The sequence below is a fragment of the Sinohyriopsis cumingii genome, chromosome 14 (genome assembly GCF_028554795.1).
Source record: "Sinohyriopsis cumingii isolate HCF-2022 chromosome 14, ASM2855479v2, whole genome shotgun sequence".
NCBI lineage: Eukaryota > Metazoa > Mollusca > Bivalvia > Unionida > Unionidae > Sinohyriopsis > Sinohyriopsis cumingii.
In genome coordinates this window covers 121,747,897-121,769,069 of record NC_142974.1, presented here as the reverse complement: position 1 = coordinate 121,769,069, position 21,173 = coordinate 121,747,897, and the positions used below count along the sequence as shown (strand labels likewise).

The window sequence follows — 21,173 nt, the reverse complement described above, 5'->3', positions numbered from 1 at the left end:
TGTTGCGTAACTATGGTCTTATACTAATTAGATAGGGAATGATAACATAGAAAGAACCAACTTTTGGTCTTGGACTCACTGTTAGCCTCTAACATCAAAATAAAACAGCAAAGAAAGTGGTAGCAGGTGCAGCTAATCAGAATTGGAACAGATCAGGTAAATTAAAGTATGTGCTCTTCGGTCTAAATTATCACAAAAACGTATGCCAACACGAATAATATCATGGTACCATAGTAACATGTATGTGTTTCACCATAAAAGGTCAAAACATGTACCAAAATCATAGCCTCAGATTGTGCTTCATCCAAATTGTTGGCTTGATTATCAAATTATAACTCACAACCATTCCATAGTAGACAAAGTGAATAATTCAAATAAAAGTATTTGTAAAAACTGATTAATGCAGATTGATTTCCTGTTCTGTGCTCAATTGGTCTTGAGTATTTGTGAAATATTTGATGTAAATATGGTACATTTAAAACCTGAGCAACTGAACTTTTCCAACATTAATATTCTACATTCTACGATCAACATAAATATTCTACATTTTTATAATAGCTTACAAGGGTACACAGACATATAAATAAATAAAATTCATCTTTCCTATTGGACCTTTGGTTTGAAGACAACCAATTCCGTAAGATAGTCACTGTCATAGACAGATGAGCGACTGCCTCAGATCAGAGTAAATTAGTTAGATCCATACTAATTTATCTTAGGAAAGTGTATGATCTTGCTGTTCTTGATGTCTATGTCAAGCAATTAAATATTCATAGATGTGAGAAGTGATTGGTTTACATCAAGTCTTCTGGAGATAACCTCTTGTCTATATGATTTTATTTTCATGAGGCAAGATAACGATTGCAAGATTTTCAAGATTATTGCTGTTGTGGCTATACCAGACATTTAATCAGCATTTTTATTATTCAGGACTGAAAAGACATTATATGTAGTCTTTGGATAAAAATCCCAATTCGACTTTACGTTTAGAAGGAGTAGATACTGAAGGTTTTCAAAGAACTGATGTGACGAGACTTCACAAGCGACGAGTGAAGTGACGAGACTTCACAAGCTGACAGATCAGCAACATTGTGATTTTGGTTCAACTGGACCATGGGATAAATATGTGCATTTCACGTCAATACTTAACGTAGTTTAGGAGGAGCAGTGATAAAACACTTTTGTAACAGATTGTCATAGAAAAATAACAACTACATTCAGATGATGCTTCATATGAGTCCTACAAAGGTTTACTCAACACCCCAACAATGTCAGATTTTGACGATTTTGTCAATACAGTCTGGTGTGAGTCAATAAATAACAAAATGGAGAAAGAGAAGAAGGGTCTGACGATTTCATTAACATTGAGAAATATTTGAATCATATTTCAGTCAGCAAATATCCTGATTAAAACATTATGTATTCATTTTAGCGCTAAAAATATGATTGATGTTACTTATATGTCTACATTGATAGTTTGATCAACATGGATGTAATATCTATCCTTGCCAAATAAGGTGCCTGGATGGCAAGGTAAATTCATTATAGTCACATAGATCAAGGATACTGAAATAGTTTGATTTCAGTTTTGTGATAACAAATGGAATTAATGTACAAAGTGAAATTGATGAATACAGACCCATTTTTTTGGTACTAAGACCAATGGTTATTTTGTATCATCTTTAATATATCTCCTAAACTATAATAGCTTGCATATAATGGAAGAGGAATCAATCTTCGAAAACACATCAATTTACTAGAACGAAAATTAAATTTACCTGTAAATAATTAATTTTGTCGTTCGTCATTATTGATTGGCAAGGTTCTTTTCCATCTTTTGGGTTCTTACCTGCATGAACCCGTTTTTAAAGCCACGCTAACCTGAATACTTTTCTGTACAATATTCAACGAGTGTGTGTTCTGGATTTTTAACGTAAATTTACCAATTTTACAGTCATATTGCAATGATGATGCAGTGTAACAACTAATAGTGATGTCAAGTACTGGGGCATTATGCCAGACATGTACCATCATGTTCCACCCAGTCAATTCAGTCTGACACCAAGCTGACACGTCCTAACTCTAACCTCTTGATGCTGAACATTAAGCGAGGCAACTTCTAGTACCATTTTTACAAGTCTTTAGTATGGTTTGGCTGGGGTGTAAACCTGTGACTTCATGAATCCGTGGCAGACCCTCTAACCAATAGGCTGCTGGACAAGTACATAATACTCAATGACTATATTTAGAATATAGCATCACTCAAACTATGACTTCATATGGAAGATTTTAATCATAATTAAAATGATGGACCTGTTGTATCTTTGCTAATGCTATAAGTAATGTGCATTTTAAATAAACATCATCTACTTATATATCTTTTGACAGACCTGATGGTACTGTAAGAAATTCATCAGTGTGTGTGTATTAATGCATGATATAAAATATGCATACCATTACAACATGGAAATTTGTTTCGCAGAATAAGAAAGCAAAACAAAAAACAAAAAAGGAAAAGAAAGAGAAAAGTATTTTGAGGTCACAAGCGGGTTCGAACCTAAACCTTTGCGTTAGGAGCACAAAGCTTTAACCAAATGAGCTATGTAAAACACTGAACAAGTATTTAAAATGTGCATATAAGCATGCATATAAAGCATGCATAATTCTTACTAAAGATTTATTTATGAACCAAATACATGACCTTTTAAAAAATAAATGTGATATATTGCTAATGTTGCAAATGAAATACATTCAGAATATATAAATAAGCATCGTCTGCATAAATAACTTGATGTGAAAACATGACAGTAAAGTGTGAAATTTCATTATCCACTGTGATTTGTAGACAGAGCATAAAATTGATGACAATGAAGAAAACAATTGTTTTTTCCCAAAACAATGAAACAGTTAGCTTTGTGGGCGATGATTTCTATTTTGCAAATATAGATTTTGATTTTGTACCTTACGTGGTGGCCACGTCTTCAGCTGAAAATTGGTTCTTGTTTAGAAAACAACATTTTTCTTTGATTGGATATATATATAAACAAATATATATATATATATATATATATATATATATATATATATATATATATATATATATATATATATAATGAATCTTCACCATTCTGTTGTATTGTACCTTATGAATGAAGTTCAAAATATGATTAAATCAAGGAATGCTATTAAACTATGTTTATTTCACTGCTTTTGCTATTGTATTTAATTGTTAGGATTGACTGTTTCTTTTTTAACTTCAACAAAGTATGAATCGAAACAAATGCTGTGCAAACTTTGTATGATATTGAAGAGGATCATAGTGTTTACACAATGTTGTTTCATTTCATACTTCATTGAATTTTATGTTAAAAAATCACTCCTTAATTAGAAAAAATAAATATAATGGGAGGTCGTTAACAAAAATTACCAATTAAATTTGAAAATGTTTATAAAGTGGATACACGTCCTTTAGAGTACCTTTCCTATATCCTTGTATGTCTAAGTTCTGGAGAAATTAGTTTTGTTGTACAGTAAGGAATATAAAGGTTCACATTACCATCCTCATTCTTTTTGACTGTAGCTGTGAACAGGCCTGACCAAAGCTCTGACTTATGATCGATGGTGTTTGAATCCACTTGTACAACTTCAATCAAGCTATCATCCATCTGACCTATAGTAAACAACAAAGTAAAAACTTAATTTTTACTTAATTCAGTTTGATGTTCTTTTGCGAACAGATATGTTTTGTGATTAACTCAGAAACCTCAATCTTTTACATTACATTCAACATGGATTATAAACCGTTGTTTTATTTTGTATTTGTCTTTTACTGAATTTAATCAATGAAGGTTCAGCAGATTTTCAATACAAAATGAGATGAGTATGTGATAGGTACAAACTCTGACTCTGATGCCAAATGTATTGACTGGTCATCTATGTTTAAATCTTTAGCTCTTAAAGGTCTTAAACTTAATACTAAAATTAAAATCTGCCCTCTGATAACTATTCCACATGTTTCCATTGATTTAACCATGTCCTTTGAGCTGTAGATGTTATAAAACAATTTTCCAGATGCCTTAACAATTCTTAATGTATCTGAAGGTGCCAAATCCAGTTTACGTGGAAAATGGAACCACCAATATATGTATCTTAAATTAAAGTAGCACATAAGACAAGGAATAGGCGATTGACCCACTATGATATTTTTCTTTCTTTAATAACCTCTTCTTTGTATTCTAAAGCACATTTTATAGTTTAAAACTCTTATCACCTTTATCTCTAATTTGCGATGAACTTTCCCGGACAGTACAAAGATCATTAGCAAGGTAATCAAGTTTATTGTTTCTCAAAGCATCAACAAAAACTGCAAGTGCTGTACTGCCTATATCCGTAACTGTTTTCAGGAAGTGAGCTGCCCTTTCTCTTCTTTTAATGCCATTGAGTTTTTCGAAAAAACTCCTGTCCAAAATCCCTCTGTTAGTAAACGTTTGCTCGAAAAGCAATGGATCAATTTCTTCAACCAAGGTATCATACTGAAGATTCAGATTCCTTTTGATCATTTGAGGATTTTCTGTTACTGTAAAACTTTCTTGCAGCTCCATTTGTGTATAACCTCTGTATTGTCCATCTGCACCTAAATGTAAAGGCACAAATAAAATTTAAAATATTCAAATATTTGCTAAGAAACGATCTTGTGTTAACAGGAGTCAAAAGGCAACTGACAACTTCATTAAGAAAAGAATCGTAGGAAGTAACATTTTTAATGTGATTAGGTAAAAGATGCTTAATAACAGCAATAAAACCAACAGTTCACCACGGCTACTCAAAAACTTCAAAGCCGTATTAAAACTCTTTTTGGCAAAGACCACGAATACTCTTTATGACAAAGATCCAGAATGAATAGTTTAATATTGATTCTCCAATGATGATTAACATATTAAATGTGTTAAAGTAATAATGAGCTAAATACCAAAGTCATACCTACTATGTGCTGTTTAGTATTGTTTCTATTTTGCCTGATAATTTTTTTATGCTTGAAATATTTCCTACAGATCTAGGAGAAAAGTTTCCGTGGATGCCTGTCAATGTGAAATGATCAAAACTAAAGACAAACATAATTTTAGCTTTCACATTACCTTTAGGCTGTGAGTCTTTCTCGTAACAATAAACTTGTATATGTATGGACATTTCACCATCAGGAAGAGATGTGAATACACTCTTTCTCTTCAAAAGATCTGATACAAAGTTTCCAATTCCATCGTGCTCAATGAAAAATAGTAATCCCTCTTTTGTAAGGTTGCTCAGTGGCCTAAGAGATACGACGATGCTTCCAGTTTCAACTGTCAGACAATATGATCTCATGTTATAGTCAAATAGTATGCGGCCATTGTCCAAATAAGCTCTAGTTTCCGACTCTGACTCATGCATTATGCATCCATCCTTCAATAGTTCCAGCTTCATTTTATAGTAGACTATACTGGACACCACAGCTGAAATATATCCATCAAAGGTATTTGAGCATTATCTATATAGTTTAGAAATATATCCATCCAAGGTATTTGAATAATATCTATATAGTTTAGAAATATATCCATCAAAGGTATTTGAGTAATATCTATATAGTTTAGAAATATTTTTATCCATCAAAGGTATTTGAGTGATATATCTATAGTTTTGCTACTTTGTTCATGCAAATAATAAATGTAATGTTGCGGGACACGTTTGATTCTGAAGCCCAAACTGCATCACATATTTTGGATATAGTGCAAATACAAGCTTTCTGTGAGGAAATCAAATGCACCTTGTTGTGCAGCGCATTCTCACTCCATTGTTTTTGTAATAGATAACTATAGGGCGAATAACAAGGAAGCAAGCTAACCTGCATATCATAAAGGAATGAATATATTCCACCCTAAATCATTTTTATATAAACCTTAAATTATTTTGTTTCCAAATAGCAACCCCAAAATAAAGCTGAAACTTTATTTATGTGAAAAGCTTTATGGGCAATTAAACTTGTCTGATTCTCTTAAATTATCAAAAGATGCTTGGCATATTTTAGATTGAAACATCCTTCTATTTCAAAATTCTGACTGAATGATTCAGGGGCTATGTAAAATGCACACACACACACACACACACACACACACACACATATATATATATATATATATATATATATATATATATATATATATATATATATATATATATATATATATATATATATATATATATATATATATATATATATATATATATATATATTCAGGCTATACATGACTGCCAGTATAAGTGTTTGAGCATGAAACACCAAAAGCCCAGTAATAACCACCAACCCAAGGTAATGGTTTCTCACATACTAACACTGGCCAAGTTTGAGACCCGAACCAGCTCTGAGACAGGTGAGATAGCAATCATCAGTCAAGACAAGTGCATTAGACGACTCGGCCATAGGCATGGTTTAGTTTTGAATTTGTATAGTATCCTAAGTATTGACAAATATGGATTGATGGTTCTTGGCTTTCACAGATATATTGTAGGAGCCCGAGTATAACAATTCAAGAGCATTATTGCTTGATGGTTCTCACCAACAAAGTACCACAAGTTTCAACAAACATATGTGATGACATCACTCACTGTCTGCCAAAGACAACTGACCTGATGTTACATTAACATATGATAACTATTCTAATTTCTCAACGTGCCAACTGTGGTTGTCATAACACAACAATAACAGCTCTGTCTATATCGCCAACGTCAGATGCTATATTGTGAAAAGATGCATCTTTGTCTATATTGCCAACTTTAGACTCTATAATGAAAAATAACCGTTTTGTCTGTATTTCTGAGAAGCTACAAATACGGTTTGGGAAATACTTTGCAAATAGTAAGTGACGTTGACAGAACAAAAGTTTAAATAACTATGTTTTATTTTTAAATCTGTTGAAATAATTGGACATATAATAACATAGAGAAATAGAATATACGACATCAAGAAGAGTTGCTAGGAACTGGTTGTACTGACATTATCAAAGAACAAAAAGGCCCCAAAATGACAAAGCCAATAAACAAATGTAATTATTAGGTTTAAATTCAAACTTTAAGACTGTGCAATCTACCAAGTTAATAATTTATCATCAAATGTATATATTCATACCATTAGATTCTTCATCATGAGTCGTAGTCCATGGGCCACGGGTCCCTTCAATTCGCTTCCTCAACTCTTGAACTACTACATCTTGTTTAGTTTCATCCAGAGCATGAAGAAAATGTGAAAATGCATCAGGAAGCTTTGGTTTGATCCTCTGCAGGAGCTCTTTTACAACTTGCCTTCTTTTCAATCTGCAAATGTCATCACAATCTTCCACAGACAAAAAACTTATCTTCTCAAAGAAAGTCAAAAGAGTTTCTGGATAAAGCTCTTCTAAAAGATAGACTTCAATTGATCGCCATGCTTCATTGAGCTCTTTTACTGTGAAATTCCATTCAGTTGTCACTTCTTTAAATTAAATAAGATTTAATGTGTTGAGGAAAATATAAGATTTAACACTAGAAAATGATACAGAATGTTATGCCTTTTAAAAACAAATTAGTTGACAAAATAGGAAAGAAACACACATACAGATCTATATTCTACCATGAGATAAAACGTTGATTCTTCAAAGTTTCAATGTTTCTTATGTTTTATTTATGTTACATAACATTATTGCTTTTGTAATTTTTGATGTGCATATTAAATGGAGCAAAACTATGACTATAACACATCAGCCGCACCAGTCAAATATGCGAATTTATATGATTTCTAGTGCATATTTTCTAAAATATATCATGATTTCGAAAACATTGCAAAACAAATACATGTACTATATAAAAACTTATATTTTTTAAGTTTCTTCTATACATTTGAATGCTATTATAACAATGTAACTTTTTAGTTTCGTCCGTAACATTAAATGTACTATTAAAATGTGTAACAGTTTTGAACTCTGAGGTAACAGTTCTGAACATGAGCTAGAGAGCTATTAGAGCTATATTTGACGTCATTTCTTTAAAAGCTAAGTAATAATAATAATAATAATAATAATAATGACCTTATTTAAAGAGGGTAACACAATTAGTTAAAAACTAATCTACCTTGAGGCCCTCATACAAAGGAATTCATTTATTTAAGCTGCATCTCTGAAGCCACTGGATATATTGGGTTTGGAAGAAGGAAATAGAGTGGGCATTTCTAATCTCAACTGGAATACTATTCCAGAGCAGAGTTCCAGAGTATTGGAAACTTTTTTTAAATAACTCCTTATTTGGTTTGGGAATTTTATACTGTTTGGTAGACATGGATCGCAGGTGGGGAGTATTACCAGGTAGCCTATACTGGAATAGTGATTGTAAATATTCAGGAGCACTATTCTGAGATATCCTGTACATTAATTTGGCTTTTCTCAAACAGATTCGGTCTTTAATAGGTAATATTTTTAACCTACCAGCTAAACTTTCCTTGCTTTCTTTCTGGATTGATATTAGCCCAAATGCTCTTTTTTGAAGATGTGCCAGCTTTGCTATGTTTTTATCATTTGAATTACCCCATACTGCACTACAGTAGTCCAAATAGGGTTGTATGTAACTGTTATAAAATAGTTTTCTGTGCATTTCAGGGAGAAAATGTCTTATCCTACTGAGAAGCCATAAACTTGAATTGACTTTTTTTACTGGTATGTTTGATATGTTCAGTCCAGGATAGGTTATTATTTACCAGAACACCAAGCAGCCTATCATGACAGACTATTTGCAGATTTGTATCCTTCCATGTCAGACATAGTTCATCACTATCAAGATTTGTCCTTCTTTGCCGGGTTGAGATAAGTAATATTTTAGTTTTACCAGTATTTACCACCATGCCATTACATGTCCACCAGTTTTCCAGTTTGTTTAGTGCATTCTGTAAAGAAATTTCGAGCTCATGCTTTGTGTTTTGGATGTCTGACAATGTTGTGTCATCTGCATAGAGATCTGTAGATGATATTGAGTCTCTTTGTAAAAGTGGTTGGTCATTAATAAACAAAATGAATAGTAGTGGACCTAGAATTGAGCCTTGTGCCACTCCATATCTAATTGTTTCAGGTTCAGACAGAACATTATTTATGTAAACATGTTGTGTTCTCTCATTTAAGTACGAAGTAAACCATCCGATTGTTCTTTCATCACAATGGTAGATTTTCAGTTTCTTCAAAAGGATTTCATGATCCACCATGTCAAAAGCTTTCCTGAAATTTACAAATACAGTTCCTATTATTCTACCTTGGTCAAGTGCTTGAAGCCATTTATCAGTTAGGGAGATCAAGGCAGTCTCACAGGAATTGTTCTGTCTAAAGCCTGATTAATTAGGGTGTAACAGCAAGTGTTTGGTTAAATATGATATGAATGAGTCATGGACATGTTTTTCAATCAATTTTGACAAGTTTGGTAGTATTGAAATTGGTCGGTAGTTATCAGCATCATCCTTAGAACCAGATTTGTGAATAGGAGTTACTTTTGCAGTTTTCCATATTTTGGGGACAGATGAGGTTGCAATACTTAAATTAATTATGAATGTTATGCTATCTACAATAGCAAAGGCAGAAGATTTAATGAGTCGTGGACCAATCTGATCAAGTCCTGTAGCTTTCTTGGTATCAAGTTCACTGAGACATTTTTAACAAAGATTTTGACACTGGTGGGATAGAGAAACATACCTCCTTTGAGATTTTACTGCTGCAGAACTTTTTCAGTTCATTAAAGTTGTTTTATATCACTGGCTCTTTTAACTTTGTGGTAATGTTGATGAAAAAATCATTGAAAACATTTGCAATGTCAGTTTCATCAGTGACTATGGTGTCATTTACCAGAAGTGAGTGAATTTGATTTGTCTGTTTTTTGTGCGTTCCTCCAGTGAGTTCATTGAAGACTTTCCAAATGGAGTTTGTGTTGCTCTTTTTGTTTTCAAGCAATGATTGATAATAAGTTTTTTTAGCTTTTTTGATCATACTTGCTATTTTATTTCTGCATACATTATATTGTGCATGGTTTTCCATAGCCTTGAATTTGTCTCGTGTTTTCATAGCCTCTAGGATTTCAGCAGTAAGCCAATTAGGTTGAATATCAGTCTTTACTCGATGTACTTTCAGTGGTGCATGCTTAGATACTACATCCATAAATAAATCAGTCCACACCCTCATGGCTTCATCTATGTCATCCAAGTTTTGGATCATACTCCATGGAACTTTATATAGGTCATTGAGAAATTGTTCTTCATTAAAAGTTTTGAACGATCTGTAAGTGATCGTTTTATGTGTATTTTTCTTATTGTTCTTGCATTTAACCTTTCTTGTAAAAAATGTAGGATAGTGGTCACTAAGACCAACATTCGGTACATTAACACAAGCCACATAGTCTGGTAGGTTAGTATAAATGTGATCAATAAGAGTGCTTGATTTTTCTGTTACCCTTGTAGGCTCATTTACGAGCTGGTCTAGGCCTAATGATTCAATAAATTCCATCCAGTTGTTCCTTATATGAGTATTGAGAAGGTCCTTATTTATATCTCCGAGTATATATGTTTCTTTCTCCTGTGCTAGAACATTTTCTATTTGTTTCAAAAAGTTATCATACCAAAATGTTTTGGAGGAAGGTGGTCTATAAATGAAACCAGCTAGGAAAGATTTTGCATTATTTTGAAAAATTTCCACCCAGATACTCTCAATTTCATGTGACTCCAAGTCAAGTCACCTTTTTACATTTACATCTTCCCTAAAGTATACAACAAGACCCACCCACCCACCCCCGCTGTCTCTCTGTCCCTACGAAATGGTTTATTGTAGCCTTGACAGTGAAATAGATCATCATTGAGGTTAGCATTTAATTTGGTTTCAGCGAGTCCTAAAACATGTATATTATTTTCTTTGGAAGACAACATTAACTTAATCTGGTCTATCTTTCCCACTATACCTTGCACATTTAAGTGACCTATGTTAAAACCTTTTGTATTTAGTTTCATATCAATTACATGTATGTCATCATGCAATGGGGTACTCACTGAGATTGTCTCCATACTACTTTTATCATTCTGACATCCTATTTCTATATTTAAATGTTCATATATATATTAGCATCTTCAAAGTCACATACAAACCCTGAAAATCCATTTACATTTGCATCTACAATAGTGTCCATTGAATAGTTAGAGTCAAGAGTCCCATTGGGTACATTTAGTTTTTTTTGTAAATGAAGCGTTGGCATTCTCCTCTTTGCCAGCTTCCTAATATGTATACATTGATGGACAAAGTCTTTGTTTGTGCCCATATTTATGGCCCCTCAAGCACTCGATCTTTTTGCCATGATGGCATACCTGTGTCATGTGCCCAGTTTCTCCACAGTTGAGACAACACTCTTCATTAACGTGCTTGAAAATAGGGGCATACATGTTAATATTTCTCAGTAGCTGAGAGGTTCCTTTTCTGCTTAGATGAATTTTGTCTCTGTGGTAGAGACTAAGGTTGACATCCTGATTCTGAATAAAGAAAGATTTGTATTGTGGAATGTACTGTAGGTTGAAATCTTCACATAAGTCAATTATCAGATCATTTATTTCTTTGGCCTTGGTGTCCACACGAGGAGGTAGTCCCGATATCATTAATTTACATGTATTTGGGCTGCAATACCTAGCAGCATACAATAAACTTTCAAAATCTGTTTTGAGTTGATTTAGTGACCTTCCCTCACAGGCATCATTTCCACCTACTAAAATAATAATTTGTTTGTATTTGGTTAGGTCACTGTTCATTATTCTGTCAGTGATGTTGTTGATTTTTGCACCTCTTAAAGTCTGTACATCTGTTTTAAAAAGTCTCCTTGGTATTATACTTTTCAAAATTGAGGAGCCAATTATTAGAGTCCTATCTTTTCTGGCTTGTGATGTCGTGTGTTGGACTCTGGATTGTATTTCAGACACATATCTTGGAGGAAGGGGTGCTGAAATTGGTGTTTCAGTTGTGTGAACTACTTGTGTTGATTCTGACACATTTGTCTGAGCACTGGGAAATGCAGTTGTTGGTGAAGGTAACAGACTTGTTTGAACTGCGGGCCATACATGTACACTTATTGCTGTTGCAGGTGTGTCACATGACTGAGAGGGGGATACTGTTGTCTGCAATGCAGGATTACTTTGGGCATCAGTTTTTATTTGCATGGTCATTTTACATTTTCTTTTGGCTGGTACTGGGATTGTCTGTGTCTGAGCATCTGATACTGTTGATATTTGGGAGTCTGTCTGAATTGCTGTTTCACATGAAGTTACTTGCTCATTAACCTTTCCCTGTGCTGATTTAATAGCATGTAACTGTAGTTTTAATTCTTCGATTTGGGTCTCCAATTTCCTAATTATTTTTTGATGTACACACATGAAGAAATCATTAAGGCTTAAGTCATCACTGCTGTGGTCATGATTTATGGAGCATGTAATTGCCTGACACTCTGGAGGAGTGTTAATTTTATTGCCTGAGTCATTTAGGTCAAAGACTTTAGGAACTGTTTCATGTTTGGTACTACATCTAGTTACTGGTGTAGATGTCAGCATATAAATGCCTTTAGCATGGGTATTCTCATCCTGTCTACATTTACAGATAATATGATCTAACCATGTGAGACTGTTCAGCCCCTGTATATGTAAGACACATGTTGTTTTATACAATGTAGCTGTCACAGTGTTTTTCTCTTGTGTTCTGTAGATAATACCATTTTGTACACTTGAACTGCATGAAGTCATGCAAGGTTCTGAATCCAACATCTGTTTTACAAACTCAAACTTTTGTGGATCTATATTCACAGTGATACTGTATTTATTATGTTTGACCCTCAAGAATTCTGGATTGCCAGCCATAATGGATAACTCCAAATCATCATCTGCACCATTGTTTTCATTTTTATTCTGAACAAGACTTTCCTGCATGGGATTATCTGTGTGGCTCTGATCTTCAGGTATATCAGACATACTAAAGCCAGAGAATGATGCAGAAAAGGCTGAGCTGAGTGTGTTGAGTAAGGAACCTACAAGGCTGGTATTTAAATATGTTTCCATGATTTTGATATTTTCAGCTTGTTCATAGCAGTGATAGCAAAAGTATATCAGATCCTTATTTATGACTAGCACATATCCATAAACTTTTGAATGAAACTTGCATAATGTGTTTGAGTTGGTATCAACTGAAGTTCAGATATGGTAGGTGTAGTTCAATTTCAAGTATATCCACTTCGGTAGCCATCTTGGATAGCCAAAAATCCTTTGTTTTGAACAGGTTTCCAAATTTACTTGAATACATGAACATGTGCACATAACATTTCACTTACACTAACTTAATATTGTCATAAATCCACAGTATAAATGATGGCTACAGGTATTAGCATATTTAACACCAGTTTTTACACCAAGTTCATCAAGTTGAGTGGAGCTGTGTTAAGACCATATATACATGGCAGCCATCTTGTTTGTTACGAATTACGAATGTAAGTAAACCTATTATTATATCAAATCAATTGATTAACTGGCAATGCTATCTAGCGTTATGTTTATTCAATCTGAATAATACAATTAAAATTACTGCAAAGTTGGGATTCTGCACATTTACTCTCAGAAGAAACGTAAACAAAGAAATTTAAAAAGAATTAAAATTAATATTGTGCTGAATGTATTATTCAGTAATGCTGTAGAAATTAAACAAATGTACTGTGATAAATATTAAACTAAGAATAGACAGTAACAGTTGTGTTCTAACTAGAGAGAAATAAAGGAGTATGTCCATTTACTCACCCTTTGCACCCCAGTGCAATCTTTTTCTGCACAATCTGCATTTTTTAAACTCATTTTTCATATGTCTCATTAGTCAAGCTACTTGCTTTATCTGAAGCAAAATCCAACTCAACTCAGATGATGCTTGAGATGGCAGATGTATTTCCTTACCTGAACTTAACTTTAAGGGGCACTGCTACAAACGGTCTTGCTTGGAAGCAGCTATGTCATTAAAGCTTCATTAATTCAAAAATGGCATACTTGTGGCTTGTTCTTTCTGCCACATTCACGTTTAATTATAGGTGTAAAAGTCCAAATATTCTTAAATAATATGAAAGAAAAATAATTTACAATTTCAGAACTGTTGCTTGGGGGAAAAACACTGATGGTACAACTATGCCAATTAAAATATGTAGACTTTCACTGGTTAAAATTCAGGATAGAAAAGTTGCATAGTATAACCATATAATAACTTGTTTTGGCAGAAAGCACATCTTTCAATTATAGCTAATGAGAGGCTGTATAATTACCAGGACTTATGAAATATTGCATCGCTAAATACACAGAAAGATAAAACCCATAGCCATTGACATTTCATCAGCAGCAGGAAATCTATAGATAAAATTTAAAAAGACATAAGAAATACATTACTTTTTAACAATAAAATCCTCATAATCAATATAACGCATTGTAATTTTAACAGTATTTTGTATGTGTTTAATTAAAAAATATTTCCTGTGTAATGCAAATGCATATGATATTGTACAACTTTTCCTATTTGTCATTGGTAATTAAATGCAGCTCACTGTGCCTTTTTTCATATTCAGGAATTAGTCATCCAGGTCTTACAAGTCCATTCCATTTTTGTAACAAATACTTGAGGCAGACTGCCATTCTTAAAAGACCCTCTTTCTCCGTTTGATACCTGGCATATTCAACAAATGTAAAAGGTACATGTCTATTACACTGATACAGTCGACACACGGGTGTCACTTGGTTATTAAAAGTAAATGGTTGTAATTATTAAAGTAAACAAAGGAGTGTCACTGGGTTTACACTATTTTCAGATACCACAAATATCTGCATCTCACGACCAAGCCCCTTTATACAAAATTCAACCTCTGTCATCCCCCCAATAGAATTGTGTTTTTAACTTCTAACACTTGCAAAATGCTTGCTCACATTGAGTTATCAGCTCCACAGCGTGGACGACAAGCTGTATCTCCTTTTAGTATCCCAGTCAATGTCTCTCAAGTCACTGTGTTAATTACATTATATACTCGCGTATTAGCTTATTTGCACATAAGCCAAACCCCTCAACAAAACAGATAAAAGTGCATGACCCACTCAAAAGCCAAGCCACAAGTTCGTGACGATATCACAAGATGTACTCTGTAATCAATAAATGCATTTATTTAGCAAGCTTTTATTAGCAAACACTACGCGTGCATCTCTCTTGGTTTGGCATGTATGATTATTACATGGTAATGTATAAGTCAATATAATTTGTTTTAAACGCCAATTAATTTATTTAATTTATTTAATTTTATGTCTGCATATAATTCCAATATTTGCATAATTTGATCGGACAATGACAAGAATTAAGCATTCGCATGTGGTTATAAAAGTACTTTTCTCTTAAATCTCTACTTAATTATTGTTTGTTTATGCATTATTTCTTTAGAATTTGACATCAGTGCACCAGAACATGTTTTTATTTTGCCTTGAAATTATACATACCTAACCCAGTATAAAAACAATGAACAACAATAAGATTTGGTTAATTGCTTGCATATAGGCTAGTGAGCATATTTACATAATGGCATCACCGCATATACAATGAAGACTTCAACTCGTGCTTAATGAAGTTCTTAGTTTGAATTTAAATTATAGACACCACTGCATTAAACTTAAATAATATCTCCAATACAATAATAATGTCTCAGAAATAATGCTCCAAAAAGTATTGTAATACTGTATGTATTAGCCGTTAGTCAATCTATTAATCAGATTTTAGACTTTATTATTATTATTCTCTCACAAACATGTAACAGGTATGTGAATATATACTGGTTACGTACCTTGTACAATTAAACGTGTGTACGTTTTCATATAAGTTACCTCAATTTGTAGGATTGCATGTATGATTGAAAAAAGTAACTCATGAGAGCGTTGATCAGCGTAACTGAAATATCTATGTACGTCTAGAATCATGTGATCAGGAAGAAATTCAATTTGGTAGAGTGTGTGTGATTTGGATTTTTAACATAGCTTTAACAATTGTTCAGTCATATCGCTGCATATGTCTGTAGTGTGGCAGTTCATAGTGATGTCTAGCACTGAGGCATCATGCCGCATGCATGTAGCATGATGTCCCACCCAGTCACATTATCCTGACACCAGGCCGACCAGTCCTAACACTAACCACTCAATGCTGAGTGCCAAGCAAGGCAGCTGTTAGTACCAGTTGTGTATGTCATTGGTATGACTCGGCCGGGGATCGAACCCGTGACCTCCTGCATCTGAGGCAGACGCCCTAGCTACTAGGCCACCGGAGCGGTCAATTTGGTAGAAACAATTAATAACAAAAACTATGCATCTAATTTTTGGGGTTGAATAAACAAGGTTGTGGGTCACGTTCAGCACGATGTGCACTAGGTACTATATATTATATTACAGTCCGGTTCCGTGGTAAACGCAAACCTGCCTGTGAATTATAAAGTCTTTTTTTACCTTTATTTAGTTCATTTTTGGGGAAATCAAAAAATATGCACAGGCAAGCTAGTAACAAAAAGAAATCATAGTAGTTTATAAGAGTTTATTGACATGCTTATTGAAAGATGTGGTCACTGCTAGGGGTGAACGATACACCTATGCTGCGTAACGATATGATTCACAATACACAGCCTACGATACGATACATATCGATACACATTGGAACTTGATAGTATTTCTATCTTTGGAAAGTAGGTGGTGCTCTTTTATGTACGTTTACATTCTGGTTGTATTTCCTGTTTTCAAATTACTGATATACATGGTTGTCAATGAGTTTTATAAAGTGTGTTATGCCATTAAATGATGGCTCCATTTAACTCACCTCAGCTACCTTTGTTTTGCACAGCATGAATGGTCTGAAAACATCTTATTAGCACGTCTATGTCTCACTTGAACTTGGAAGACATTGCGATGTTAACCTCAAACCAGAACAAATAATGCAATTTCCTCGTGCAAGGAAAATCTCTTCTAGAACAAATCCGAGCATGGGAATGATGATGAATACCAACAAAGTGTATGACACTGTATTTCCTGCAGATGCAGATGAAAGACTGCTGTGACCACATGTACTTGTGTTTGATAGCAAAGAATGAAAGCTAATAACAACACCCAGTACTATTCTACATTATGTTTAACTTACACTCCACTATCTTAGAGATCTCTTGAAATCAACATCTTTAAAAGCGGTCATCTCTAGTTGCAGAAACATTAATATGTTAATTTCTTTATTACCTCTAACTCACTATTAAATTGATCCAAAATATTGAGGATACAGTCTCTACATAAGTAGCATACTCAATCAATTAGCTGCAAGATCATTATATCAATATATCATATCTAAGTTGTACTCCTGATGATATATCGAACAAGTCTTAGCAAACTCTATAGCAGTTTCCAATGCAATACAAAATTGTGACAAGCTCTGGAATTCCAGTACAGAATAGTGACAGCAATGGCAATACAATACAGAATTAAGACACACCCTGGCAATGCAATACAGAATTGTGGCAATCATTGGCAAATGTAACAGAATTTTGACAAGCTCTGGAAATACAATAATTGATAACCTCCTTTCATTACCAAAATTATCTTGATACTATAAGACTATTAAACATAACCTGATCAAATGTATCACACAAGTATTTATCAGATGCACAACATCATTATTATAACGGATCTCATTTATTATTGAACTCATGCAAGACCTTGTTGATAGAAGTCAGTATTCCCAGTTAATCCAAAACTAGATGAGAACTTTACCCTAGAGAATGACAAATACCGTAAATCAGATTCAATATCAACTCTTTAATGTGTGAGGGTCTTGTTTATTATCAGACGTGTCCAAGATCATCATTATATAAGCCCATGTTATCAGTTTGATCAAGATCAGACTTGAAAGTTATGTCTTCTAGGCTTATAAAAAATCTTATAGTAATATGCAATAACACCTCATTAATGTGCACGATTCTTGCTCATTATCAGACTTGTCTGATATCAGGGTGATACCAGCAGATATTCTAAGTTTGATAAAAAATGGGATCAGAAAATGATGGCTTCAGTCAGTTGTATGTGAAATCATGTCATTAGTATGCATGAATCTTTTTTATTATCAAACTTGTCCAATATCAGGATGATACAAGCCCATATAATAGATTTCATCAACAGTGGATCAGAACATTATGGTTTCCAGAGTAGTAGCAAGACCAGACAGTCACATCATTATTATACATTAATCTTGCTCATTATCAAACATGTCTGAAATAATGACATAAACCCTAATTCTAATTATTTAGTGTTGTGATTTTATGTGCTGTCACCCATGGTGCTATTATAAGGCTGTGATTTTGATAAGAGATATTCTTTTGATATAACGATTTTTGAATGTTATCAAATTCCAGGCTTTTCAATTCTGGCAGAAGAGTGAAATGACAAATTAATACCTTATGCAAGAGTAAACCAAAACACCACTGAACACTTTGAATGGAAATGTGAAATAACACATGAAACGCTTATTAAAGAGGAAAACAAAACAATATTGAACACATTGAAAGGAAATGTGAAATAACACATGAAACGCTTATTCAAGAGGAAAACAAAACACCACTGAACACTATGAATGGTAAACATATAAGCAAAGTAATTAGCTATATGCCAAATTTGATTATCATTAAATCTATTCAAGGATCCTTGAGCTGCATATTATGTTGAGAGTCCTAATTATTTATGACATCTGAACTAATTATCCATGGCTGATAATTAAATTCTGAAGTCATCATTATGACATACATGATGTCAGGTCCTTGCAGATGACAATTATGGCTGTAGATGTAAAGTCACAATCAAACCAATGTATGAAAACTTATTGCATTTATGTGTTTCGCCATTCAGAGATACTAATGAAGACTGCACAACATTATATATATATATTATTTACAACATATAAAATGCCTGTAATCAAAGTCTGCAAAATCCTCAAATTGATGTGCTAGGCTAATTTACTATAAGAATGCCACACTGATAGAGTTCAGTCACATATGTGTACACCATATACTGCTTTCATGAAATTGTCTGTAGCTTTTCCATAATGATTGATTCTGCATTAATACTCTCTAAAAATGTGTACGAGTCAATGTCATCTGATGCTTTAATCAAAGCCTGAAAAAGACTTTCACGAGTTTCCATCCTTCTGGGATGTGTTTATAGTGCATCAATGAAATATGTACCTTGAACTGTTAATGTCTTGAGTCACTCTTAATATTTCATTGTCAAATCTGAGTTCCCGCAATGTTTACTTAGAGACACCAATGTCGTGTTGATGTCATTTCAATGTTTCTGTAATATTGTTTTACACATAAATGTGTACTATCGATAATCTCAAAGTATAATATCGTAATCATCTGTGTTGGTATTTCCTTTGAGAGTATCATTTCCTCTTCCTTAGAATGTAAATTGTTCTGATACTGGTCCAGAGTGCATGTGGCAGTGTCTGTATCTGTGGGCTGACAATTAAATCTGAAAGACACATCATGTCTTGTATGTGCTCAGGATACTATGTCTGAGTAATTCCATAGTCATGAAATTGTATTTCAACTTACTGCATGTCGCAGTGTTGCTGATAAGGTACTAATGTCGGTTGTACAAAGTTATATTTACATTATTAAGAAATAATAACAATATATGCAAACAAGGTTGGCAAAATTATCCAATTAAATGTTGAGTGTGGGTTGGATTACTATAATAATGTTACATTATTGATGATTTTTGTGACATCATATGTATGTACAGTTTATCCCATCTTCCTGACACCATCTACAATTTTTTTAAACTTGTTGTTTCAGCTTTGCTATACAATACAAATGTTATAATTCACTGTCATCATATAGTACTGATGATTCGTAAGCAAGACTTTAAGTCAATGCTTGTATAGTCCGTCACATTTTCATTTTGTCTGGAATGAGTTTTTAGTGTATCAAGGAACTGCATGCTTTGAATTTCTTTGGCTTTTCATTCCAAATAGCCAGGGTACTCAAATTTCATTCCAAAATCCATCAGTGTAGTGTAGATGTCATTCAAAATCTCTTGGCAATCACTTGTATTCAGAATAATTGATCTTGCATGATAACATATTTCATTCATTTCATCTCTGCCTTGGAAACTGACGATATGCCAGCGTGGAACTAGTATTTGTATATAGTGTAGTATTGGATGTTGAGGTTGGTGTGGAACCATCATCTGTGGATGGTGTGTAACAAGATACTGGGGCCTTCATGACATCATCAGTTGTTGATGAGATGGAATCATCTGTTAAACCTAGCATGTTGCCAGATGTTATGGTTAGAGTAATGATATCTTCTGGAGATCACATGGAGCCAGCACTTGCATCTGGTGTGGAACTAGATACTAGGGTTTTAGTGGGAACATGTGTTGGGACTGGAAAGGTACTGCCTGCTATGACTGGCATGAGACCGATGAATTGAGACAGCTAAAATGAGAAAATATTTTAAAATTATATTTAAACATGTTTTCATGGATGGACATATTTTAATACATGATACAGGTAAATATCAAATCAAAGACTAAAATTTTAGGTAATTTTCAAATTATACTATGATCAAACAAAATGTATTGCAACTGGGTGTGTGTGTGTATGTATGTGCACTGCTAACACAGGAAGAAATGGTAATTACTGTTCTCAGACTAGAAGTTGCATTATATTTATTGCATGCATTTCGTACATTGCAACTTTATTTTGAATTAATGTTACATTTTATAGAAATAAGAGCACAGTGATGCAAGCCTAATACATTGATGCCAATCCAGATTTTAAAAATAAGAAATTATGACATTTTAATTCATATACATGATTATGTACAAGAAGTAAGATTATGGAGCTTTATGTAAACAGCCATAAAGAATGTGCATAAAAAATCATGTATTAACTGTAGCGAAAAACCATTAGTGGATACTATATATATAAAAACATTTAAAGTCATACTGAGCTTGAAATTCTCCACACCATGTTTAGGAATGGAATATGGAAGTTTAAGACAATGATTTTTTTGTGGTGAAATTAGGA

General features: G+C 33.4%; 2 protein-coding genes across 3 annotated transcripts in view; both read right to left on the bottom strand.

The window, feature by feature from the left end:
• Positions 1-21,173, bottom strand: part of LOC149784730 (uncharacterized) — a 384,805-nt gene that overhangs the window by 25,795 nt on the left and 337,837 nt on the right. The window lies entirely within an intron of this gene.
• LOC149784731 (uncharacterized) overlaps positions 16,626-21,173 on the bottom strand; it is a 127,463-nt gene continuing 122,915 nt past the window's right edge. For both annotated transcript variants that reach the window (XM_089932757.1, XM_089932758.1), the window contains exon 20: positions 16,626-20,579. The gene's annotated coding sequence lies outside the window, so the exon portion shown is untranslated. The remainder of the gene's footprint in view (positions 20,580-21,173) is intronic.